Below are 27,460 nucleotides of genomic sequence, written 5' to 3' on the forward strand. Positions count from 1 at the left end.
ATCAGGATCCTGCCAGGTGTGTATGGGGTTTCACAGTGTATCAGGATCCTGCCAGATGTGAATGGGGTTTCACTGTGGATCAGGATCCTGCCAGGTGTGTATGGGGTTTCACAGTGTATCAGGATCCTGCCAGGTGTGTATGGGTTTTCATAGTGTATCAGGATCCTGCCAGGTGTGTATGGGGTTTCACAGTGTATCAGGATCTGCCAGGTGTGCATAGGGTTTTCACAGTGTATCCGGATCCTGCCAGGTGTGTATGGGGTTTTCACAGCGTATCAGAATCTGCCAGGTGTGTATGGGATTTTCACAGTGTATCAGGATCCTGCCAAGTGTGTATGGGGTTTCACAGTTAATCAGGATCCTGCCAGTTGTGTATGGGGTTTTCACTGTGTATCAGGATCCTGCCAGGTGTGTATGGGGTTTTCACAGTGTATCTGGATCTGCCAGGTATGTACGGGGTTTTCACAGTGTATCAGGATCCTGCCCGGTGTGTATGGGGATTTCACAATGTATCAGGATCCTGCCAGGTGTGTATGAGGTTTCACAGTGGATCAGGATCCTGCCAGGTGTGAATGGGGTTTTCATAGTGTATCAGGATCCTGCCAGATGTGCATGGGGTTTCCACAATGTAACAGGATCCTGCCAGGTGTGTATGGGGTTTCACAGTGCATCAGGATCCTGCCAGCTGCGTATGGGGTTTTCACAGTGTATCAGGATTTTTCCAGGTTTGTATGGGGTTTTCACAGTGGATCAGGATCCTGCCATGTGTGTTTGGGGTTTCACAGTGGACCAGGATCCTGCCAGGTGTGTTTGGGGTTTTCACAGTGTATCAGGGTCCTGCCAGGTGTGTATGGGGTTTTCGGAGTGTATCAGGATCGGCCAGGTGTGTATGCGGTTTTCACAGTGGATCAGTATCCTGCCAGGTGTGTATGGGGTTTTCACAGTGCATCAGGATCCTGCCAGGTGTGTATGGGGTTTCACAGTGCATCAGGATCCTGCCAGCAGTGTATGGGGTTTCACTGTGTATCAGGATCCTGCCTGGTGTACATGGGGTTTTCACAGCGCATCAGGATCCTGGCAGGTGTGTATGGGGTATTCACAGTGTATCAGGATCTGCCAGGGGTGTATGGGGTTTTCACAGTGCATCAGGATCCTGCCAGATGTGTCTGGGGTTTCACAGAGTATCAAGATCCTGCCAGGTGTGTATGGGGTTTCACAGTGTATCAGGATGCTGCCAAATGTGAACGGGGTTTCACAGTGGATCAGGATCCTGCCAGGTGTGAATGGCGTTTTCACAATGTATCAGGATCCTTCCAGTTGTGGATGGGGGTTTCACAGTGGATCAGGATCCTGCCAGGTGTTTATGGGGTTTCACAGTATATCAGGATCCTGCCAAATGTGAACGGGGTTTCACTGTGGATCAGGATCCTGCCAGGTGTGTATGCGGTTTCACAGTGTATCAGGATCCTGCCAGATGTGAATGGGGTTTCACTGTGGATCTGGATCCTGCCAGGTGTGTTTGGGGTTTTCACAGTGTATCAGGGTCCTGCCAGGTGTGTATGGGGTTTTCGGAGTGTATCAGGATCGGCCAGGTGTGTCTGGGGTTTTCACAGTGGATCAGGATCCTGCCAGGTGAGTATGGGGTTTTCACAGTGTATCAGGATCCTGCCCGGTGTGTATGGGGTTTTCACAGTGTATCAGGATCCTGCCAGGTGTGTATGGGGTTTCACAGTGTATCAGGGTCCTGCCAGGTGTGTATGGGGTTTCACAGTGTAACAGGATCCTGCCAGGTGTGTATGGGGGTTTCACAGTGGATCAGGATCCTGCCAGGTGTGTATGGGGTTTCACAGTGGATCATGATGCTGCCAGGTGTGTATATGTTTTCACAGTGTATCAGGATCCTGCCAGGTGTGTATGGGGTTTTCACATTGGATCAGGATCCTGCCAGGTGTGTATGGGGTTTTCACAGTGTATCAGGATGCTGCCAGGTCTGCATGGGGTATTCACAGTGGATCCGGATCCTGCCAGGTGTGAATGGTGTTTTCACAGAGTATCAGGATCCTTCCAGGTGTGTATGGGGGTTTCACAGTGGATCAGGATTATGCCAGGTGTTTATGGTGTTTCACAGTGTATCAGGATCCTGCCAAGTGAGAACGGGGTTTCACAGTGGATCAGGATCCTGCCAGGTGTGTATGGGGTTTCACAGTGTATCAGGATCCTGCCAGATGTGAATGGGGTTTCACTGTGGATCAGGATCCTGCCAGGTGTGTATGGGGTTTCACAGTGTATCAGGATCCTGCCAGGTGTGTATGGGTTTTCATAGTGTATCAGGATCCTGCCAGGTGTGTATGGGGTTTCACAGTGTATCAGGATCTGCCAGGTGTGCATAGGGTTTTCACAGTGTATCCGGATCCTGCCAGGTGTGTATGGGGTTTTCACAGCGTATCAGAATCTGCCAGGTGTGTATGGGATTTTCACAGTGTATCAGGATCCTGCCAAGTGTGTATGGGGTTTCACAGTTAATCAGGATCCTGCCAGTTGTGTATGGGGTTTTCACTGTGTATCAGGATCCTGCCAGGTGTGTATGGGGTTTTCACAGTGTATCTGGATCTGCCAGGTATGTACGGGGTTTTCACAGTGTATCAGGATCCTGCCCGGTGTGTATGGGGATTTCACAATGTATCAGGATCCTGCCAGGTGTGTATGAGGTTTCACAGTGGATCAGGATCCTGCCAGGTGTGAATGGGGTTTTCATAGTGTATCAGGATCCTGCCAGATGTGCATGGGGTTTCCACAATGTAACAGGATCCTGCCAGGTGTGTATGGGGTTTCACAGTGCATCAGGATCCTGCCAGCTGTGTATGGGGTTTTCACAGTGTATCAGGATTTTTCCAGGTTTGTATGGGGTTTTCACAGTGGATCAGGATCCTGCCATGTGTGTTTGGGGTTTCACAGTGGACCAGGATCCTGCCAGGTGTGTTTGGGGTTTTCACAGTGTATCAGGGTCCTGCCAGGTGTGTATGGGGTTTTCGGAGTGTATCAGGATCGGCCAGGTGTGTATGCGGTTTTCACAGTGGATCAGGATCCTGCCAGGTGAGTATGGGGTTTTCACAGTGTATCAGGATCCTGCCCGGTGTGTATGGGGTTTTCACAGTGTATCAGGATCCTGCCAGGTGTGTATGGGGTTTCACAGTGTATCAGGTTCCTGCCAGGTGTATATGGGGTTTCACAGTGTAACAGGATCCTGCCAGGTGTGCATGGGGGTTTCACAGTGGATCAGGATCCTGCCAGGTGTGTATGGGGTTTCACAATGGATCAGGATGCTGCCAGGTGTGTATTTGTTTTCACAGTGTATCAGGATGCTGCCAGGTCTGCATGGGGTATTCACAGTGGATCCGGATCCTGCCAGGTGTGAATGGAGTTTTCACAGAGTATCAGGATCCTTCCAGGTGTGTATGGGGTTTTCACAGTGTATCAGGATTTTTCCAGGTTTGTATGGGGTTTTCACAGTGGATCAGGATCCTGCCATGTGTGTTTGGGGTATCACAGTGGACCAGGATCCTGCCTTGCGTGTATGGGGTTTTCACAGTTTATCAGGATCCTGCCAGCTGTGTCTGGGGTTTTCACAGTGGATCAGGAACCTGCCATGTGTGTATGGGGTTTTAACAGTTTATCAGGATCCTGCCAGGTGTGTATGGGGGTTTCACAGTGTTTCAGGATCCTGCCAGGTGTGTATGGGGTTTCACAGTGGATCAGGATCCTGCCAGCTTTGTATGGGTTTTCACAGTGTATCAGGATCCTGCCAAGTGTGTGTGGGGTTTCACAGTTAATCAGGATCCTGCCAGTTGTGTATGGGGTTTTCACTGTGTATCAGGATCCTGCCAGGTGTGTATGGGGTTTTCACAGTGTATCAGGATCTGCCAGGTATGTACGGGGTTTTCACAGTGTATCAGGATCCTGCCCGGTGTGTATGGGGATTTCACAATGTATCAGGATCCTGCCAGGTGTGTATGAGGTTTCACAGTGGATCAGGATCCTGCCAGGTGTGAATGGGGTTTTCAGAGTGTATCAGGATCCTGCCAGATGTGCATGGGGTTTCCACAATGTAACAGGATCCTGCCAGGTGTGTATGGGGTTTCACAGTGCATCAGGATCCTGCCAGCTGTGTATGGGGTTTTCACAGTGTATCAGGATTTTTCCAGGTTTGTATGGGGTTTTCACAGTGGATCAGGATCCTGCCATGTGTGTTTGGGGTTTCACAGTGGACCAGGATCCTGCCAGACGTGTATGGGGTTTTCACAGTTTATCAGGATCCTGCCAGCTGTGTCTGGGGTTTTCACAGTGGATCAGGAACCTGCCATGTGTGTATGGGGTTTTAACAGTTTATCAGGATCCTGCCAGGTGTGTATGGGGGTTTCACAGTGTTTCAGGATCCTGCCAGGTGTGTATGGGGTTTCACAGGGGATCAGGATCCTGCCAGCTTTGTATGGGTTTTCACAGTGTATCAGGATCCTGCCAGGTGTGTATGGGATTTTCACAGTGGATCAGGATCCTGCCAGGTGTGTATGGGGGTTTTCATATTGTATCAGGATCCTGCCAGGTGCGTATGGGGTTTTCACAGTGTATCAGGAACCTTCCAGGTGTGTATGGGGTTTTCAAAGTGTATCAGGATCCTGCCAGGTGTGTATGGGGTTTCACAGTGCATCAGGTTCCTGCCAGGTGTGTATGGGGTTTCACTGTGTATCCGGATCCTGCCTGGTGTACATGGGGTTTTCACAGTGCATCAGGATCCTGCCAGGTGTGTATGGGGTATTCACAGTGCATCAGGATATGCCAGGTGTGCATGGGGTTTCCACAGTGTATCAAGATCCTGCCAGGTGTGTATGGGGTTTCACAGTGTATCAGGATGCTGCCAAATGTGAACGGGGTTTCACAGTGGATCAGGATCCTGCCAGGTGTGAATGGTGTTTTCACAGTGTATCAGGATCTTTCCAGTTGTGTATGGCGGTTTCACAGTGGATCAGGATCCTGCCAGGTGTTTATGGGGTTTCACAGTGTATCAGGATCCTGCCAAATGTGAACGGGGTTTCACAGTGGATCAGGATCCTGCCAGGTGTGTATGCGGTTTCACAGTGTATTAGGATCCTGCCAGATGTGAATGGGGTTTCACTGTGGATCTGGATCCTGCCAGGTGTGTTTCGGGTTTTCACAGTGTATCAGGGTCCTGCCAGGTGTGTATGGGGTTTTCACAGTGTATCAGGATCTGCCAGGTGTGTATGGGGTATTCACAGTGGATCAGGATCCTGCCAGGTGTGCATGGGGTTTTCACAGTGTATCAGGATCCTGCCCTGTGTGTATGGGGTTTTCACAGTGTATCAGGATCCTGCCAGGTGTATATGGGGTTTCACAGTGTATCAGGGTCCTGCCAGGTGTGTATGGGGTTTCACAGTGGATCAGGATCCTGCCAGGTGTGTATGGGGATTCACAGTGGATCAGGATCCTGCCAGGTGTGTATTTGTTTTCACAGTGTATCAGGATCCTGCCAGGTGTGTATGGGGTTTTCACATTGGATCAGGATCCTGCAAGGTGTGTATAGGGTTTTCACAGTGTGTCAGTATCCTGCCAGGTGTGTATGGGGTATTCACAGTGGATCCGGATCCTGCCAGGTGTGAATGGTGTTTTCACAGTGTATCAGTATCTTTCCAGGTGTGTATGGGTGTTTCACAGTGGATCAGGTTCCTGCCAGGTGTTTATGGGGTTTCACAGTGTATCAGGATCCTGCCAAATGTGAACGGGGTTTCACAGTGGATCAGGATCCTGCCAGCTGTGTAGGGCGTTTCACAGTGTATCAGGATCCTGCCAGATGTGAATGGGGTTTCACTGTGGATCAGGATCCTGCCAGGTGTGTATGGGGTTTTACAGTGTATCAGGATCCTGCAAGGAGTGTATGGGTTTTCATAGTGTATCAGGATCCTGCCAGGTGTGTATGGGGTTTCACAGTGTATCAGGATCTGCCAGGTGTGTATGGGGTTTTCACAGTGTATCAGGATCCTGCCAGGTGTGTATGGGGTTTTCACAGCGTGTCAGAATCTGCCAGGAGTGTATGGGATTTTCGCAGTGTATCAGGATCCTGCCAAGTGTGTATGGGGTTTAACAGTTTATCAGGATCTTGCCAGGTGTGTATGTGGTTTTCACAGTTGATCAGGATCCTGCCAGTTGTGTATGGGGTTTTCACTGTGTATCAGGATCCTGCCAGATGTGTATGGGGTTTTCACAGTGTATCAGGATCTGCCAGGTATGTACGGGGTTTTCACAGTGTATCAGGATCCTGCTCGGTGTGTATGGGGATTTCACAATGTATCAGGATCCTGCCAGGTGTGTATGAGGTTTCACAGTGGATCAGGATCCTGCCAGGTGTGAATGGGGTTTTCATAGTGTATCAGGATCCTGCAAGATGTGCATGGGGTTTCCACAATGTAACAGGATCCTGCCAGGTGTGTTTGTTTTTTCACAGTGAATCAGGAACCTGCCAGGTGTGTATGGGGTTTCACAGTGGATCAGGATCCTGCCAGGTGTGCATGGGGTTTTCACACTGTATCAGGATCCTTCCCGATGTGTAGGGGGTTTTCACAGTGTATCAGGATCCTGCCAGGTGTTTAAGGGGGTTTACAGTATATCAGTGTCCTGCCAGGTGTGTATGGGGTTTTCACAGTGGTTCAGGATCCTGCCAGGTGTGTGTGGGGGTTTCATAGTGTATCAGGATCCTGCCAGGTGTGTATGGGGTTTTCACAGTGTATCAGGATCCTGCCGGGTGTGTATGGGGTTTTCACAATTTATCAGTGTCCTGCCAGGTGTGTATGGGGTTTTCACAGTGTATCAGGATCCTGCCAGGTGTGTATGGGGTTTCACAGTGCATCAGGATCCTGCCGGCAGTGTATGGGGTTTCACTGTGTATCAGGATCCTGCCTGGTGTACATGGGGTTTTCACAGCGCATCAGGATCCTGCCAGGTGTGTATGGGTTTCCATAGTGTATCAGGATCCTGCCAGGTGTGTATGGGATTTCACAGTGTATCAGGATCTGCCAGGTGTGCATAGGGTTTTCACAGTGTATCCGGATCCTGCCAGGTGTGTATGGGTTTTCACAGCGTATCAGAATCTGCCAGGTGTGTATGGGATTTTCACAGTGTATCAGGATCCTGCCAAGTGTGTATGGGGTTTCACAGTTTATCAGGATCCTGCCAGGTGTGTATGTTGTTTTCACAGTAAATCAGGATCCTGCCAGATGTGTATGGGGTTTTTACTGTGTATCAGGATCCTGCCAGGTGTGTATGGGGTTGTCACAGTGTATCAGGATCTGCCAGGTATGTACGGGGTTTTCACAGTGTATCAGGATCCTGCCCGGTGTGTATGGGGATTTCACAATGTATCAGGATCCTGCCAGGTGTGTATGAGGTTTCACAGTGAATCAGGATCCTGCCAGGTGTGAATGGGGTTTTCATAGTGTATCAGGATCCTGCCAGATGTGCATGGGGTTTCCACAATGTAACAGGATCCTGCCAGGAGTGTTTGTGGTTTCACAGTGCATCAGGAACCTGTTGGTGTGTATGGTGTTTCACAGTGGATCAGGATCCTGCCAGGTGTGTATGGGGTTTTCACAGTGTATCAGGATTTTTCCAGGTGTGTATGGGGTTTTCACAGTGGATCAGGATCCTGCCATGTGTGTTTGGGGTTTCACAGTGGATCAGGATCCTACCAGGCGTGTATTGGGTTTTCACAGTTTATCAGGATCCTGCAAGCTGTGTCTGGGGTTTTCGCAGTGGATCAGGAACCTGCCATGTGTGTATGGGGTTTTAACAGTTTATCAAGATCCTGCCAGGTGTGTCTGGGGTTTTCACAGTTTATCAGGATCCTGCCAGGTTGTATGGGGTTTTCACAGTGGATCAGGGTCTGCCAGGTGTGTATGGGGTATTCCCAGTGTATCAGGATCCTGCCAGGTGTGTATGGGGTTTTCACAGTATATCAGGATCCTGCGACGTGTCTATGGGTTTTCACAGTGTATCTGGATCCTGCCAGGTGTGTATGGAGTTTCACAGTGTATCAGGATCTGCCAGGTGTGTATGGGGTTTTCACAGTGTATCAGGATCCTGCCAGGTGTGTCTGGGGTTTTCGCAGTGTATCAGGATCCTGCCAGGTGTGTATGGGGTTTCACACTTTATCAGGATTCTGCCAGGTGTGTATGTGGTTTTCACAGTTTATCCGGATCCTGCCAGGTGTGTCTGGGGTTTTCACAATGTATCAGGATCCTGCCAGGTGTGTATGGGGTTTCACAGTGTATCAGGATATGCCAGGTGTGTATGGGGTTTTCACAGTGTATCAGGATCCTGCCAGATGTGTATGGGGTTTCCACAACTTAATAGGATCCTGCCAGGTGTGTATGGGGTTTCACAGTGTATCAGGATCTTGCCAGGTGTGTATGGAGTTTTCACAGTGTATCAGGATCCTGCCAGGTGTGTATGGTGTTTTCACAGTGTATCAGGATCCTGCCAGCTGTGTATGGTGTTTTCACAGTGTATCAGGTTCCTGCCAGATGTGTATGGGGTTTTCACAGTGTATCAGGATCCTGCCAGGTGTGTATGGTGTTTTCACAGTGTATCAGGATCCTGCCAGATGTGTATGGGGTTTTCACTGTGTAACAGTATTCTGCCAGGTGTGTATGGGGTTTTCACAGTGTTTCAGGATCCTTCCAGGTGTGCATGGGGTTTTCACAGTGTATCAGGATACTGCCAGGTGTGTTTGGTGTTTTCACAGTGTATCAGGATCCTGCCAGGTGTGTCTGGGGTTTTCACTGTTCAACAGTATTCTGCCAGGTGTGGATGGGGTTTCACAGTTTAGCAGGATCTTGCCAGGTGTGTCAGTTGTTTTCACAGTTAATCAGGATCCTGCCAGTTGTGTATGGGGTTTTCACTGCGTATCAGGATCCTGCCAGGTGTGTATGGGGTTTTCACAGTGTATCAGGATCTGCCAGGTATGTACGGGGTTTTCACAGTGTATCCGGATCCTGCCCGGTGTGTATGGGGATTTCACAATGTATCAGGATCCTGCCAGGTGTGTTTGTGGTTTCACAGTGTATCAGGAACCTGTTGGTGTGTATGGGGTTTTACAGTGGATCAGGATCCTGCCAGGTGTGCATGGGGTTTTCACGGTGTATCAGGATTTTTCCAGGTATGTATGGGGTTTTCACAGTGGATCAGGGTCCTGCCATGTGTGCTTGGGGTTTCACAGTGGATCAGGATCCTGCCAGGCGTGCATGGGGTTTTCACAGTTTATCAGGATGCTGCCAGCTGTGTCTGGGGTTTTCACAGTGGATCAGGAACCTGCCATGTGTGTATGGGGTTTTAACAGTTTATCAGGATCCTGCCAGGTGTATATGGGGTTTTCACAGTTTATCAAGATCCTGCCAGGTATGTATGGGGTTTTCACACTTTATCAGGGTCCTGCCAGGTTGTATGGGGTTTTCACAGTGGATCAGGGTCTGCCAGGTGTGTATGGGGTTTTCCCAGTGTATCAGGATCCTGCCATGTGTGTATGGGGTTTTCACAGTGTATCAGGATCCTGCCAGGTGTGTATGGGTTTTCACAGTGTATCTGGATCCTGCCAGGTGTGTATGGAGTTTCACAGTTTATCAGAATCTGCCAGGTGTGTATGGGGTTTTCACAGTGTATCAGGATCCTACCTGGTGTGTCTGGGGTTTTCGCAGTGTATCAGGATCCTGCCAGGTGTTTATGGGGTTTCACACTTTATCAGGATCCTGCCAGATGTGTATGTGGTTTTCACAGTTTATCCGGATCCTGCCAGGTGTGTATGGTGTTTTCACAGTGTATCAGTATCCTGCCAGGTGTGTATGGTGTTTTCACAGTGTATCAGGATCCTGCCGGGTGTGTATGGGGTTTTCACAGTGTATCAGGTTCCTGCCAGGTGTGTATGGGGTTTTCACAGTGTATCAGGATCCTGCCAGGTGTGTATGGTGTTTTCACAGTGTATCAGGATCCTGCCAGATGTGTATGGGGTTTTCACTGTGTAACAGTATTCTGCCAGGTGTGTATCGGGTTTTCACAGTGTTTCAGGATACTTCCAGGTGTGCATGGGGTTTGTGTGTTGGTGTTTTCACAGTGTATCAGGATCCTGCCAGGTGTGTATGGGGTTTTCACTGTGCAACAGTATTCTGCCAGGTGTGGATGGGGTTTTCACAGTGTAGCAGGATCCTGCCAGGTGTGTCTGCGGTTTTCTCAGTGTTTCAGGATCCTGCCAGGTGTGTATGGGGTTTTCACAGTGTATCAGGATCCTGCCAGGTGTGTATGGGGTTTTCACAGCGTGTCAGAATCTGCCAGGAGTGTATGGGATTTTCGCAGTGTATCAGGATCCTGCCAAGTGTGTATGGGGTTTAACAGTTTATCAGGATCTTGCCAGGTGTGTATGTGGTTTTCACAGTTGATCAGGATCCTGCCAGTTGTGTATGGGGTTTTCACTGTGTATCAGGATCCTGCCAGGTGTGTATGGGGTTTTCACAGTGTATCAGGATCTGCCAGGTATGTACGGGGTTTTCACAGTGTATCAGGATCCTGCCCGGTGTGTATGGGGATTTCACAATGTATCAGGATCCTGCCAGGTGTGTATGAGGTTTCACAGTGGATCAGGATCCTGCCAGGTGTGAATGGGGTTTTCATAGTGTATCAGGATCCTGCAAGATGTGCATGTGGTTTCCACAATGTAACAGGATCCTGCCAGGTGTGTTTGTGGTTTCACAGTGCATCAGGAACCTGCCAGGTGTGTATGGGGTTTCACAGTGGATCAGGATCCTGCCAGGTGTGTATGGGGTTTTCACAGTGTATCAGGATCCTGCCAGGTATGTATGGGGTTTTCACAGTGGATCAGGATCCTGCCAGGTGTGTGTGGGATTTTCACACTGTATCAGGATCCTGCCCGGTGTGTATGGGGTTTCAAAGTGGAACAGGATCCTGCCAGCTGTATATGGGGGTTTCACAGTGGATCAGGATCCTGCCAGGTGTGTATGGGGTTTCACAGTGGATCAGGATCCTGCCAGCTTTGTATGTGTTTTCACAGTGTATCAGGATCCTGCCAAGTGTGTATGGGGTTTTCACAGTGGTTCAGGATCCTGCCAGGTGTGTGTGGGGGTTTCATAGTGTATCAGGATCTGCCAGGTGTGCATAGGGTTTTCACAGTGTATCCGGATCCTGCCAGGTGTGTATGGGGTTTTCACAGCGTATCAGAATCTGCCAGGTGTGTATGGGATTTTCACAGTGTATCAGGATCCTGCCAAGTGTGTATGGTGTTTCATAGTTTATCAGGATCTTGCCAGGTGTGTATGTTGTTTTCACAGTTAATCAGGATCCTGCCAGATGTGTATGGGGTTTTCACTGTGTATCAGGATCCTGCCAGGTGTGTATGGGGTTGTCACAGTGTATCAGGATCTGCCAGGTATGTACGGGGTTTTCACAGTGTATCAGGATCCTGCCAGGTGTGTATGAGGTTTCACAGTGAATCAGGATCCTGCCAGGTGTGAATGGGGTTTTCATAGTGTATCAGGATCCTGCCAGATGTGCATGGGGTTTCCACAATGTAACAGGATCCTGCCAGGAGTGTTTGTGGTTTCACAGTGCATCAGGAACCTGTTGGTGTGTATGGTGTTTCACAGTGGATCAGGATCCTGCCAGGTGTGTATGGGGTTTTCACAGTGTATCAGGATTTTTCCAGGTGTGTATGGGGTTTTCACAGTGGATCAGGATCCTGCCATGTGTGTTTGGGGTTTCACAGTGGATCAGGATCCTACCAGGCGTGTATGGGGTTTTCACAGTTTATCAGGATCCTGCCAGCTGTGTCTGGGGTTTTCGCAGTGGATCAGGATCCTGCCAGGTGTCTATGGGTTTTCACAGTGTATCTGGATCCTGCCAGGTGTGTATGGTGTTTTCACAGTGTATCAGGATCCTGCCAGGTGTGTATGGGGTTTTCACAGTGTATCAGGATCCTGCCAGGTGTCTATGGGTTTTCACAGTGTATCTGGATCCTGCCAGGTGTGTATGGAGTTTCACAGTGTATCAGGATCTGCCAGGTGTGTATGGGGTTTTCACAGTGTATCAGGATCCTGCCAGGTGTGTCTGGGGTTTTCGCAGTGTATCAGGATCCTGCCAGGTGTGTATGGGGTTTCACACTTTATCAGGATTCTGCCAGGTGTGTATGTGGTTTTCACAGTTTTTCCGGATCCTGCCAGGTGTGTCTGGGATTTTCACAATGTATCAGGATCCTGCCAGGTGTGTATGGGGTTTCACAGTGTATCAGGATATGCCAGGTGTGTATGGGGTTTTCACAGTGTATCAGGATCCTGCCAGATGTGTATGGGGTTTCCACAACTTAATAGGATCCTGCCAGGTGTGTATGGGGTTTCACAGTGTATCAGGATCTTGCCAGGTGTGTATGGAGTTTTCACAGTGTATCAGGATCCTGCCAGGTGTGTATGGTGTTTTCACAGTGTATCAGGATCCTGCCAGGTGTGTATGGTGTTTTCACAGTGTATCAGGTTCCTGCCAGATGTGTATGGGGTTTTCACAGTGTATCAGGATCCTGCCAGGTGTGTATGGTGTTTTCACAGTGTATCAGGATCCTGCCAGATGTGTATGGGGTTTTCACTGTGTAACAGTATTCTGCCAGGTGTGTATGGGGTTTTCACAGTGTTTCAGGATCCTTCCAGGTGTGCATGGGGTTTTCACAGTGTATCAGGATACTGCCAGGTGTGTTTGGTGTTTTCACAGTGTATCAGGATCCTGCCAGGTGTGTATGGGTTTTTCACTGTTCAACAGTATTCTGCCAGGTGTGGATGGGGTTTCACAGTTTAGCAGGATCTTGCCAGGTGTGTCAGTTGTTTTCACAGTTAATCAGGATCCTGCCAGTTGTGTATGGGGTTTTCACTGTGTATCAGGATCCTGCCAGGTGTGTATGGGGTTTTCACAGTGTATCAGGATCTTCCAGGTATGTACAGGGTTTTCACAGTGTATCAGGATCCTGCCCGGTGTGTATGGGGATTTCACAGTGTATCAGGTTCCTGCCAGATGTGTATGGGGTTTTCACAGTGTATCAGGATCCTGCCAGGTGTGTATGGTGTTTTCACAGTGTATCAGGATCCTGCCAGATGTGTATGGGGTTTTCACTGTGTAACAGTATTCTGCCAGGTGTGTATGGGGTTTTCACAGTGTTTCAGGATCCTTCCAGGTTTGTTTGGTGTTTTCACAGTGTATCAGGATCCTGCCAGGTGTGTATGGGGTTTTCACTGTTCAACAGTATTCTGCCAGGTGTGGATGGGGTTTCACAGTTTAGCAGGATCTTGCCAGGTGTGTCAGTTGTTATCACAGTTAATCAGGATCCTGCCAGTTGTGTATGGGGTTTTCACTGTGTATCAGGATCCTGCCAGGTGTGTATGGGGTTTTCTCAGTGTATCAGGATCTGCCAGGTATGTACAGGGTTTTCACAGTGTATCAGGATCCTGCCCGGTGTGTATGGGGATTTCACAATGTATCAGGATCCTGCCAGGTGTGTATGAGGTTTCACAGTGAATCAGGATCCTACCAGGTGTGAATGGGGTTTTCATAGTGTATCAGTATCCTGCCAGATGTGCATGGGGTTTCCACAATGTATCAGGATCCTGCCAGGTGTGTTTGTGGTTTCACAGTGCATCAGGAACCTGTTGGTGTGTATGGGGTTTTACAGTGGATCAGGATCCTGCCAGGTGTGCATGGGGTTTCACGGTGTATCAGGATTTTTCCAGATATGTATGGGGTTTTCACAGTGGATCAGGGTCCTGCCATGTGTGCTTGGGTTTTCACAGTGGATCAGGATCCTGCCAGGCGTGCATGGGGTTTTCACAGTTTATCAGGATGCTGCCAGCTGTGTCTGGGGTTTTCACAGTGGATCAGGAACCTGCCATGTGTGTATGGGGTTTTAACAGTTTATCAGGATCCTGCCAGGTGTGTATGGGGTTTTCACAGTTTATCAAGATCCTGCCAGTTGTGTATCTGGTTTTCACACTTTATCAGGGTCCTGCCAGGTTGCATGGGGTTTTCACAGTGGATCAGGGTCTGCCAGGTGTGTGTGGGGTTTTCCCAGTGTATCAGGATCCTGCCAGGTGTGTATGGTGTTTTCACAGTGTATCAGGATCCTGCCAGGTGTGTATGGGTTTTCACAGTGTATCTGGATCCTGCCAGGTGTGTATGGAGTTTCACAGTTTATCAGGATCTGCCAGGTGTGTATGGGGTTTTCACAGTGTATCAGGATCCTACCTGGTGTGTCTGGGGTTTTCGCAGTGTATCAGGATCCTGCCAGGTGTGTATGGGGTTTCACACTTTATCAGGATCCTGCCAGATGTGTATGTGGTTTTCACAGTTTATCCGGATCCTGCCAGGTGTGTATGGTGTTTTCACAGTGTATCAGGATCCTGCCAGGTGTGTATGGTGTTTTCACAGTGTATCAGGATCCTGCCGGGTGTGTATGGGGTTTTCACTGTGTATCAGGTTCCTGCCAGGTGTGTATGGGGTGTTCACAGTGTATCATGATCCTGCCAGGTGTGTATGGTGTTTTCACAGTGTATCAGGATCCTGCCAGATGTGTATGGGGTTTTCACTGTGTAACAGTATTCTGCCAGGTGTGTATGGGGTTTTCACAGTGTTTCAGGATACTTCCAGGTGTGCATGGGGTTTGTGTGTTGGTGTTTTCACAGTGTATCAGGATCCTGCCAGGTGTGTATGGGGTTTTCACTGTGCAACAGTATTCTGCCAGGTGTGGATGGGGTTTTCACAGTGTAGCAGGATCCTGCCAGGTGTGTCAGGGGTTTTCTCAGTGTTTCAGGATCCTGCCAGGTGTGTATGGGGTTTTCACAGTGTATCAGGATCCTGCCAGGTGTTTATGGGTTTTTCACAGTGTATCAGGGTCCTGTCATGTGTGTATGGGGTTTTCACAGTGTATCAGGATCCTGCCAAGTGTGTATGGGGTTCTCACAGTGTATCAGTGCCCTGCCAGGTGTGTATGGGGTTTTGACAGTGTATCAGGATCCTGCCAGGTGTGTATGGGGCTTTCACAGTGTATCAGTGTCCTGCCAGGTGTGTATGGGGTTTTCACAAAATATCAGGTTCCTGCCAGGTGTGTATGGGGTTTTCACAGTGTGTCCGGATCCTGCCAGGTGTGTATGGGGTTTTCACAGTGTATCAGTTTCCTGCCAGGTGTGTATGGGGTTTCACAGTGTATCAGGATCTGCCAGGTGTGTATGGGGTTTTCAAAGGGCATCAAAATCCTGCCAGATGTGTCTGGGGTTTCACAGTGTATCAAGATCATGCCAAATGTGAACGGGGTTTCACAGTGTATCAGGATCCTTCCAGGTGTGTATGGGGGTTCCACAGTGTAGCAGGATCCTGCCAGGTGTGTATGGGGATTTCACAATGTATCAGGATCCTGCCAGGTGTGTATGAGGTTTCACAGTGGATCAGGATCCTGCCAGGTGTGAATGGGGATTTCACAGTGTATCAGTATCCTGCAAGATGTGCATGGGGTTTCCACAATATAAAAGGATCCTGCCTGGTGTGTTTGTGGATTCACAGTGCATCAGGAACCTGCCAGGTGTGTATGGGGTTTCACAGTGGATCAGGATCCTGCCAGGTGTGTATGGGGTTTTCACAGTGTATCAGGATCCTGCCAGGTATGAATGGGGTTTTCACAGTGGATCAGGATCCTGCCGGGTGTGTATGGGGTTTTCACACTGTATCAGGATCCTGCCCGGTGTGTATGGGGTTTTCACAGTGTATCAGGATCCTGCCAGGTGTTTAAGGGGTTTTACAGTATATCAGTGTCCTGCCAGGTGTGTATGGGGTTTCAAAGTGGAAAAGGATCCTGCCAGCTGTGTATGGGGGTTTCACATTGGATCAGGATCCGGCCAGGTGTGTATGGGGTTTTCACAGTGTTTCAGGATCCTTCCAGGTGTGCATGGGGTTTTCACAGAAAATATCAGTAGACTGCCAGGTGTGTTTGGTGTTTTCACAGTGTATCAGGATCCTGCCAGGTATGTATGGGGTTTTCACTGTGCAACAGTATTCTGACAGGTGTGGATGGGGTTTTCACAGTGTAGCAGGATCCTGCCAGGTGTGTCTGGGGTTTTCTCAGTGTTTCAGGATCCTGCCAGGTGTATATGGGGTTTTCACAGTGTGTCAGGATCCTGCCAGGTGTTTATGGGTTTTTCACAGTGTATCAGGGTCCTGTCATGTGTGTATGGGGTTTTCACAGTGTATCAGGATCCTGCCAGGGGTGTATGGGGTTCTCACAGTGTATCAGTGCCCTGCCAGGTGTGTATGGGGTTTTGACAGTGTATCAGGATCCTGCCAGGTGTGTATGGGGCTTTCACAGTGTATCAGTGTCCTGCCAGGTGTGTATGGGGTTTTCACAAAATATCAGGTTCCTGCCATGTGTGTATGGGGTTTTCACAGTGTGTCAGGATCCTGCCAGGTGTGTATGGGGTTTTCACAGTGTATCATTTTCCTGCCAGGTGTGTATGGGGTTTCACAGTGTATCAGGATCTGCCAGGTGTGTATGGGGTTTTCAAAGGGCATCAAAATCCTGCCAGATGTGTCTGGGGTTTCACAGTGTATCAAGATCATGCCAAATGTGAACGGGGTTTCACAGCGTATCAGGATCCTTCCAGGTGTGTATGGGGGTTCCACAGTGTAGCAGGATCCTGCCAGGTGTGTATGGGGATTTCACAATGTATCAGGATCCTGCCAGGTGTGTATGAGGTTTCACAGTGGATCAGGATCCTGACAGGTGTGAATGGGGTTTTCACAGTGTATCAGATCCTGCAAGATGTGCATGGGGTTTCCACAATGTAACAGGATCCTGCCAGGTGTGTTTGTGTTTTCACAGTGCATCAGGAACCTGCCAGGTGTGTATGGGGTTTCAGAGTGGATCAGGATCCTGCCAGGTGTGTATGGGGTTTTCACAGTGTATCAGGATCCTGCCAGGTATGTATTGGGTTTTCACAGTGGATCAGGATCCTGCCAGGTGTGTATGGGGTTTTCACACTGTATCAGGATCCTGCCCGGTGTGTATGGGGTTTACACAGTGTATCAGGATCCTGCCAGGTGTTTAAGGGGTTTTACAGTATATCAGTGTCCTGCCAGGTGAGTATGGGGTTTCAAAGTGGAACAGGATCCTGCCAGCTATGTATGGGGGTTTCACAGTGTATCAGGATCCTGCCAGGTGTGTATGGGTTTTCACAGTGTATCTGGATCCTGCCAGGTGTGTATGGAGTTTCACAGTTTATCAGGATCTGCCAGGTGTGTATGGGGTTTTCACAGTGTATCAGGATCCTACCTGGTGTGTCTGGGGTTTTCGCAGTGTATCAGGATCCTGCCAGGTGTGTATGGGGTTTCACACTTTATCAGGATCCTGCCAGATGTGTATGTGGTTTTCACAGTTTATCCGGATCCTGCCAGGTGTGTATGGTGTTTTCACAGTGTATCAGGATCCTGCCAGGTGTGTATGGTGTTTTCACAGTGTATCAGGATCCTGCCGGGTGTGTATGGGGTTTTCACTGTGTATCAGGTTCCTGCCAGGTGTGTATGGGGTGTTCACAGTGTATCATGATCCTGCCAGGTGTGTATGGTGTTTTCACAGTGTATCAGGATCCTGCCAGATGTGTATGGGGTTTTCACTGTGTAACAGTATTCTGCCAGGTGTGTATGGGGTTTTCACAGTGTTTCAGGATACTTCCAGGTGTGCATGGGGTTTGTGTGTTGGTGTTTTCACAGTGTATCAGGATCCTGCCAGGTGTGTATGGGGTTTTCACTGTGCAACAGTATTCTGCCAGGTGTGGATGGGGTTTTCACAGTGTAGCAGGATCCTGCCAGGTGTGTCAGGGGTTTTCTCAGTGTTTCAGGATCCTGCCAGGTGTGTATGGGGTTTTCACAGTGTATCAGGATCCTGCCAGGTGTTTATGGGTTTTTCACAGTGTATCAGGGTCCTGTCATGTGTGTATGGGGTTTTCACAGTGTATCAGGATCCTGCCAAGTGTGTATGGGGTTCTCACAGTGTATCAGTGCCCTGCCAGGTGTGTATGGGGTTTTGACAGTGTATCAGGATCCTGCCAGGTGTGTATGGGGCTTTCACAGTGTATCAGTGTCCTGCCAGGTGTGTATGGGGTTTTCACAAAATATCAGGTTCCTGCCAGGTGTGTATGGGGTTTTCACAGTGTGTCCGGATCCTGCCAGGTGTGTATGGGGTTTTCACAGTGTATCAGTTTCCTGCCAGGTGTGTATGGGGTTTCACAGTGTATCAGGATCTGCCAGGTGTGTATGGGGTTTTCAAAGGGCATCAAAATCCTGCCAGATGTGTCTGGGGTTTCACAGTGTATCAAGATCATGCCAAATGTGAACGGGGTTTCACAGTGTATCAGGATCCTTCCAGGTGTGTATGGGGGTTCCACAGTGTAGCAGGATCCTGCCAGGTGTGTATGGGGATTTCACAATGTATCAGGATCCTGCCAGGTGTGTATGAGGTTTCACAGTGGATCAGGATCCTGCCAGGTGTGAATGGGGATTTCACAGTGTATCAGTATCCTGCAAGATGTGCATGGGGTTTCCACAATATAAAAGGATCCTGCCTGGTGTGTTTGTGGATTCACAGTGCATCAGGAACCTGCCAGGTGTGTATGGGGTTTCACAGTGGATCAGGATCCTGCCAGGTGTGTATGGGGTTTTCACAGTGTATCAGGATCCTGCCAGGTATGAATGGGGTTTTCACAGTGGATCAGGATCCTGCCGGGTGTGTATGGGGTTTTCACACTGTATCAGGATCCTGCCCGGTGTGTATGGGGTTTTCACAGTGTATCAGGATCCTGCCAGGTGTTTAAGGGGTTTTACAGTATATCAGTGTCCTGCCAGGTGTGTATGGGGTTTCAAAGTGGAAAAGGATCCTGCCAGCTGTGTATGGGGGTTTCACATTGGATCAGGATCCGGCCAGGTGTGTATGGGGTTTTCACAGTGTTTCAGGATCCTTCCAGGTGTGCATGGGGTTTTCACAGAAAATATCAGTAGACTGCCAGGTGTGTTTGGTGTTTTCACAGTGTATCAGGATCCTGCCAGGTATGTATGGGGTTTTCACTGTGCAACAGTATTCTGACAGGTGTGGATGGGGTTTTCACAGTGTAGCAGGATCCTGCCAGGTGTGTCTGGGGTTTTCTCAGTGTTTCAGGATCCTGCCAGGTGTATATGGGGTTTTCACAGTGTGTCAGGATCCTGCCAGGTGTTTATGGGTTTTTCACAGTGTATCAGGGTCCTGTCATGTGTGTATGGGGTTTTCACAGTGTATCAGGATCCTGCCAGGGGTGTATGGGGTTCTCACAGTGTATCAGTGCCCTGCCAGGTGTGTATGGGGTTTTGACAGTGTATCAGGATCCTGCCAGGTGTGTATGGGGCTTTCACAGTGTATCAGTGTCCTGCCAGGTGTGTATGGGGTTTTCACAAAATATCAGGTTCCTGCCATGTGTGTATGGGGTTTTCACAGTGTGTCAGGATCCTGCCAGGTGTGTATGGGGTTTTCACAGTGTATCATTTTCCTGCCAGGTGTGTATGGGGTTTCACAGTGTATCAGGATCTGCCAGGTGTGTATGGGGTTTTCAAAGGGCATCAAAATCCTGCCAGATGTGTCTGGGGTTTCACAGTGTATCAAGATCATGCCAAATGTGAACGGGGTTTCACAGCGTATCAGGATCCTTCCAGGTGTGTATGGGGGTTCCACAGTGTAGCAGGATCCTGCCAGGTGTGTATGGGGATTTCACAATGTATCAGGATCCTGCCAGGTGTGTATGAGGTTTCACAGTGGATCAGGATCCTGACAGGTGTGAATGGGGTTTTCACAGTGTATCAGATCCTGCAAGATGTGCATGGGGTTTCCACAATGTAACAGGATCCTGCCAGGTGTGTTTGTGTTTTCACAGTGCATCAGGAACCTGCCAGGTGTGTATGGGGTTTCAGAGTGGATCAGGATCCTGCCAGGTGTGTATGGGGTTTTCACAGTGTATCAGGATCCTGCCAGGTATGTATTGGGTTTTCACAGTGGATCAGGATCCTGCCAGGTGTGTATGGGGTTTTCACACTGTATCAGGATCCTGCCCGGTGTGTATGGGGTTTACACAGTGTATCAGGATCCTGCCAGGTGTTTAAGGGGTTTTACAGTATATCAGTGTCCTGCCAGGTGAGTATGGGGTTTCAAAGTGGAACAGGATCCTGCCAGCTATGTATGGGGGTTTCACAGTGGATCAGGATCCTGCCAGGTGTGTATGGGGTTTCACAGTGGATCAGGATCCTGCCAGCTTTGTATGGGTTTTCACAGTGTATCAGGATCCTGCCAGGTGTGTATGGGGTTTTCACAGTGTATCAGGATCCTGCTAGGTGTGTATGGGGTTTTCACAATTTATCAGTATCCTGCCAGGTGTGTATGGGTTTTTCACAGTGTATCAGGATCCTGCCAGGTGTGTATGGGGTTTCACAGTGCATCAGGATCCTGCCAGCAGTGTATGGGGTTTCACTGTGTATCAGGATCCTGCCTGGTGTACATGGGGTTTTCACAGCGCATCAGGATCCTGCCAAGTGTGTATGGGGTATTCACAGTGTATCAGGATCTGCCAGGTGTGTATGGGGTTTTCACAGTGCATCAGGATCCTGCCAGATGTGTCTGGGGTTTCACAGAGTATCAAGATCCTGCCAGGTGTGTATGGGGTTTCACAGTGTATCAGGATGCTGCCAAATGTGAACGGGGTTTCACAGTGGATCAGGATCCTGCCAGGTGTGAATGGCGTTTTCACAGTGTATCAGGATCCTTCCAGTTGTGTATGGGGGTTTCACAGTGGATCAGGACCCTGCCAGGTGTTTATGGCGTTTCACAGTATATCAGGATCCTGCCAAATGTGAACGGGGTTTCACAGTGGATCAGGATCCTGCCAGGTGTGTATGCGGTTTCACAGTGTATCAGGATCCTGCCAGATGTGAATGGGGTTTCACTGTGGATCTGGATCTTGCCAGGTGTGTTTGGGGTTTTCACAGTGTATCAGGGTCCTGCCAGGTGTGTATGGGGTTTTCAGAGTGTATCAGGATCGGCCAGGTGTGTATGGGGTTTTCACAGTGTATCAGGATCCTGCCAGGTGTGTATGGGGTTTCACAGTGTATCAGGGTCCTGCCAGGTGCGTATGGGGTTTCACAGTGTATCAGGATCCTGCCAGGTGTGTATGGGGTTTCACAGTGGATCAGGATCCTGCCAGGTGTGTATTTATTTTCGCAGTGTATCAGGATCCTGCCAGGTGTGTATGGGGTTTCACATTGGATCAGGATCCTGCCAGGTGTGTATGGGGTTTTCACAGTGTATCAGGATGCTGCCTGGTCTGCATGGGGTATTCACAGAGGATCCGGATCCTGCCAGGTGTGAATGGTGTTTTCACAGAGTATCAGGATCCTTCCAGGTGTGTATGGGGGTTTCACAGTGGATCAGGATCCTGCCAGGTGTTTATGGTGTTTCACAGTGTATCAGGATCCTGCCAAATGTGAACGGGGTTTCACAGTGGATCAGGATCCTGCCAGGTGTGTATGGGGTTTCACAGTGTATCAGGATCCTGCCAGATGTGAATGGGATTTCACTGTGGATCAGGATCCTGCCAGGTGTGTATGGGGTTTCACAGTGTATCAGGATCCTGCCAGGTGTGTATGGGTTTTCATAGTGTCTCAGGATCCTGCGAGGTGTGTATGGGTTTTTCACAGTGTATCAGGATCTGCCAGGTGTGTATGGGGATTTCACAGCGTATCAGAATCTGCCAGGTGTGTATGGGATTTTCACAGTGTATCAGGATGCTGCCAAGTGTGTATGGGGTTTCACAGTTTATCAGGATCTTGCCAGGTGTGTATGTTGTTTTCACAGTTAATCAGGATCCTGCCAGTTGTGTATGGGGTTTTCACTGTGTATCAGGATCCTGCCAGGTGTGTATGGGGTTGTCACAGTGTATCAGGATCTGCCAGGTATGTACGGGGTTTTCACAGTGTATCAGGATCCTGCCCGGTGTGTATGGGGATTTCACAATGTATCAGGATCCTGCCAGGTGTGTATGAGGTTTCACAGTGAATCAGGATCCTGCCAGGTGTGAATGGGGTTTTCATAGTGTATCAGGATCCTTCCAGATGTGCATGGGGTTTCCACAATGTAACAGGATCCTGCCAGGTGTGTTTGTGGTTTCACATTGCATCAGGAACCTGTTGGTGTGTATGGTGTTTCACAGTGGATCAGGATCCTGCCAGGTTGTATGGGGTTTTCACAGTGGAACAGGGTCTGCCAGGTGTGTATGGGGTTTTCCCAGTGTATCAGGATCCTGCCAGGTGTGTATGGCGTTTTCACAGTGTATCAGGATCCTGCCAGGTTTCTATGGGTTTTCACAGTGTATCTGGATCCTGCCAGGTGTGTATGGGGTTTTCACAGTGTATCAGGATCCTGCCAGGTTTGTCTGGGGTTTTCGCAGTGTATCAGGATCCTGCCAGGTGTGTATGGGGTTTCACACTTTATCAGGATCCTGCCAGGTGTGTATGTGGTTTTCACAGTTTATCCGGATCCTGCCAGGTGTGTCTGGGGTTTTCACAATGTATCAGGATCCTGCCAGGTGTGTATGGGGTTTCACAGTGTATCAGGATATGCCAGGTGTGTATGGGGTTTTCACAGTGTATCAGGATCCTGCCAGATGTGTATGGGGTTTCCACAACTTAATAGGATCCTGCCAGGTGAGTATGGGGTTTCACAGTGTATCAGGATCTTGCCAGGTGTTTATGGAGTTTTCACAGTGTATCAGGATCTTGCCAGGTGTGTATGGTGTTTTCACAGTGTATCAGAATCCTGCCGGGTGTGTATGGGGTTTTCACAGTGTATCAGGTTCCTGCCAGGTGTGTATGGGGTTTTCACAGTGTATCCGGATCCTGCCAGGTGTGTATGGTGTTTTCACAGTGTATCAGGATCCTGCCAGATGTGTATGGGGTTTTCACTGTGTAACAGTATTCTGCCAGGTGTGTATGGGGTTTTCACAGTGTTTCAGGATCCTTCCAGGTGTGCATGGGGTTTTCACAATGTATCAGGATCCTGCCAGGTGTGTATGGGGTTTCACAGTGTATCAGGATATGCCAGGTGTGTATGGGGTTTTCACAGTGTATCAGGATCCTGCCAGATGTGTATGGGGTTTCCACAACGTAATAGGATCCTGCCAGGTGCGTATGGGGTTTCACAGTGTATCAGGATCTTGCCAGGTGTTTATGGAGTTTTCACAGTGTATCAGGATCCTGCCAGGTGTGTATGGGGTTTCACAGTGTATCAGGATATGCCAGGTGTGTATGGGGTTTTCACAGTGTATCAGGATCCTGCCAGATGTGTATGGGGTTTCCACAACTTAATAGGATCCTGCCAGGTGAGTATGGGGTTTCACAGTGTATCAGGATCTTGCCAGGTGTTTATGGAGTTTTCACAGTGTATCAGGATCCTGCCAGGTGTGTATGGTGTTTTCACAGTGTATCAGAATCCTGCCGGGTGTGTATGGGGTTTTCACCGTGTATCAGGTTCCTGCCAGGTGTGTATGGGGTTTTCACAGTGTATCCGGATCCTGCCAGGTGTGTATTGTGTTTTCACAGTGTATCAGGATCCTGCCAGGTGTGTATGGGGTTTTCACTGTTCAACAGTATTCTGCCAGGTGTGGATGGGGTTTCACAGTTTATCAGGATCTTGCAAGGTGTGTCAGTTGTTTTCACAGTTAATCTGGATCCTGCCAGTTGTGTATGGGGATTTCACTGTGTATCAGGATCCTGCCAGGTGTGTATGGGGTTGTCACAGTGTATCAGGATCTGCAGGTATGTACGGGGTTTTCACAGTGTATCAGGATCCTGCCCGGTGTGTATGGGGATTTCACAATGTATCAGGATCCTGCCAAATGTGTATGAGGTTTCACAGTGAATCAGGATCCTGCCAGGTGTGAATGGGGTTTTCATAGTGTATCAGTATCCTGCCAGATGAGCATGGGGTTTCCACAATGTAACAGGATCCTGCCAGGTGTGTTTGTGGTTTCACAGTGCATCAGGAACCTGTTTGTGTGTATGGGGTTTCACAGTGGATCAGGATCCAGCCAGGTGTGTATGGGGTTTTCACAGTGTATCAGGATTTTTCCAGGTATGTATGGGGTTTTCACAGTGGATCAGGATCCTGCCATGTGTGCTTGGGGTTTCACAGTGGATCAGGATCCTGCCAGGCGTGCATGGGGTTTTTACAGTTTATCAGGATGCTGCCAGCTGTGTCTGGGGTTTTCACAGTGGATCAGGAACCTGCCATGTGTATATGGGGTTTTCACACTTTATCAGGATCCTGCCAGGTTGTATGGGGTTTTCACAGTGGATCAGGGTCTGCCAGGTGTGTATGGGGTTTTCCCAGTGTATCAGGATCCTGCCAGCTGTGTGTGGGGTTTTCACAGTGTATCAGGATCCTGCCAGGTGTGTATGGGTTTTCACAGTGTATCTGGATCCTGCCAGGTGTGTATGGAGTTTCACAGTGTATCAGGATCTGCCAGGTGTGTATGGGGTTTTCACAGTGTATCAGGATCCTGCCAGGTGTGTCTGGGGATTTCGCAGTGCATCAGGATCCTGCCAGGTGTGTATGGGGTTTCACACTTTATCAGGATCCTGCCAGATGTGTATGTGGTTTTCACAGTTTATCCGGATCCTGCCAGGTGTGTATGGTGTTTTCACAGTGTATCAGGATCCTGCCAGGTGTGTATGGTGTTTTCACAGTGTATCAGGATCCTGCCGGGTGTGTATGGGGTTTTCACAGTGTATCAGGTTCCTGCCAGGTGTGTATGGGGTTTTCACAGTGTATCAGGATCCTGCCAGGTGTGTATGGTGTTTTCACAGTGTATCAGGATCCTGCCAGATGTGTATGGGGTTTTCAACGTGTAACAGTATTCTGCCAGGTGTGTATGGGGTTTTCACAGTGTTTCAGGATCCATCCAGGTGTGCATGGGGTTTTCACAGTGTATCAGGAGACTGCCAGGTGTGTCTGGTGTTTTCACAGTGTATCAGGATCCTGCCAGGTGTGTATGGGGTTTTCACTGTGCAACAGTATTCTGCCAGGTGTGGATGGGGTTTTCACAGTGTATCAGGATCCTGCCAGGTTTCTATGGGTTTTCACAGTGTATCTGGATCCTGCCAGGTGTGTATGGGGTTTTCACAGTGTATCAGGATCCTGCCAGGTTTGTCTGGGGTTTTCGCAGTGTATCAGGATCCTGCCAGGTGTGTATGGGGTTTCACACTTTATCAGGATCCTGCCAGGTGTGTATGTGGTTTTCACAGTTTATCCGGATCCTGCCAGGTGTGTCTGGGGTTTTCACAATGTATCAGGATCCTGCCAGGTGTGTATGGGGTTTCACAGTGTATCAGGATATGCCAGGTGTGTATGGGGTTTTCACAGTGTATCAGGATCCTGCCAGATGTGTATGGGGTTTCCACAACTTAATAGGATCCTGCCAGGTGAGTATGGGGTTTCACAGTGTATCAGGATCTTGCCAGGTGTTTATGGAGTTTTCACAGTGTATCAGGATCCTGCCAGGTGTGTATGGTGTTTTCACAGTGTATCCGAATCCTGCCGGATGTGTATGGGGTTTTCACAGTGTATCAGGTTCCTGCCAGGTGTGTGTGGGATTTTCACAGTGTATCCGGATCCTGCCAGGTGTGTATGGTGTTTTCACAGTGTATCAGGATCCTGCCAGATGTGTATGGGGTTTTCACTGTGTAACAGTATTCTGCCAGGTGTGTATGGGGTTTTCACAGTGTTTCAGGATCCTTCCAGGTGTGCATGGGGTTTTCACAATGTATCAGGATCCTGCCAGGTGTGTATGGGGTTTCACAGTGTATCAGGATATGCCAGGTGTGTATGGGGTTTTCACAGTGTATCAGGATCCTGCCAGATCTGTATGGGGTTTCCACAACTTAATAGGATCCTGCCAGGTGAGTATGGGGTTTCACAGTGTATCAGGATCTTGCCAGGTGTTTATGGAGTTTTCACAGTGTATCAGGATCCTGCCAGGTGTGTATGGGGTTTCACAGTGTATCAGGATATGCCAGGTGTGTATGGGGTTTTCACAGTGTATCAGGATCCTGCCAGATGTGTATGGGGTTTCCACAACTTAATAGGATCCTGCCAGGTGAGTATGGGGTTTCACAGTGTATCAGGATCTTGCCAGGTGTTTATGGAGTTTTCACAGTGTATCAGGATCCTGCCAGGTGTGTATGGTGTTTTCACAGTGTATCAGAATCCTGCCGGGTGTGTATGGGGTTTTCACAGTGTATCAGGTTCCTGCCAGGTGTTTATGGGGTTTTCACAGTGTATCCGGATCCTGCCAGGTGTGTATGGTGTTTTCACAGTGTATCAGGATCCTGCCTGGTGTGTATGGGGTTTTCACTGTTCAACAGTATTCTGCAAGGTGTGGATGGGGTTTCACAGTTTATCAGGATCTTGCCAGGTGTGTCAGTTGTTTTCACAGTTAATCTGGATCCTGCCAGTTGTGTATGGGGATTTCACTGTGTATCAGGATCCTGCCAGGTGTGTATGGGGTTGTCACAGTGTATCAGGATCTGCAGGTATGTACGGGGTTTTCACAGTGTATCAGGATCCTGCCCGGTGTGTATGGGGATTTCACAATGTATCAGGATCCTGCCAAATGTGTATGAGGTTTCACAGTGAATCAGGATCCTGCCAGGTGTGAATGGGGTTTTCATAGTGTATCAGTATCCTGCCAGATGTGCATGGGGTTTCCACAATGTAACAGGATCCTGCCAGGTGTGTTTGTGGTTTCACAGTGCATCAGGAACCTGTTGGTGTGTATGGGGTTTCACAGTGGATCAGGATCCAGCCAGGTGTGTATGGGGTTTTCACAGTGTATCAGGATTTTTCCAGGTATGTATGGGGTTTTCACAGTGGATCAGGATCCTGCCATGTGTGCTTGGGGTTTCACAGTGGATCAGGATCCTGCCAGGCGTGCATGGGGTTTTTACAGTTTATCAGGATGCTGCCAGCTGTGTCTGGGGTTTTCACAGTGGATCAGGAACCTGCCATGTGTATATGGGGTTTTCACACTTTATCAGGATCCTGCCAGGTTGTATGGGGTTTTCACAGTGGATCAGGGTCTGCCAGGTGTGTATGGGGTTTTCCCAGTGTATCAGGATCCTGCCAGCTGTGTATGGGGTTTTCACAGTGTATCAGGATCCTGCCAGGTGTGTATGGGTTTTCACAGTGTATCTGGATCCTGCCAGGTGTGTATGGAGTTTCACAGTGTATCAGGATCTGCCAGGTGTG

Source organism: Heterodontus francisci, unplaced genomic scaffold, assembly GCF_036365525.1.
Source record: "Heterodontus francisci isolate sHetFra1 unplaced genomic scaffold, sHetFra1.hap1 HAP1_SCAFFOLD_54, whole genome shotgun sequence".
NCBI lineage: Eukaryota > Metazoa > Chordata > Chondrichthyes > Heterodontiformes > Heterodontidae > Heterodontus > Heterodontus francisci.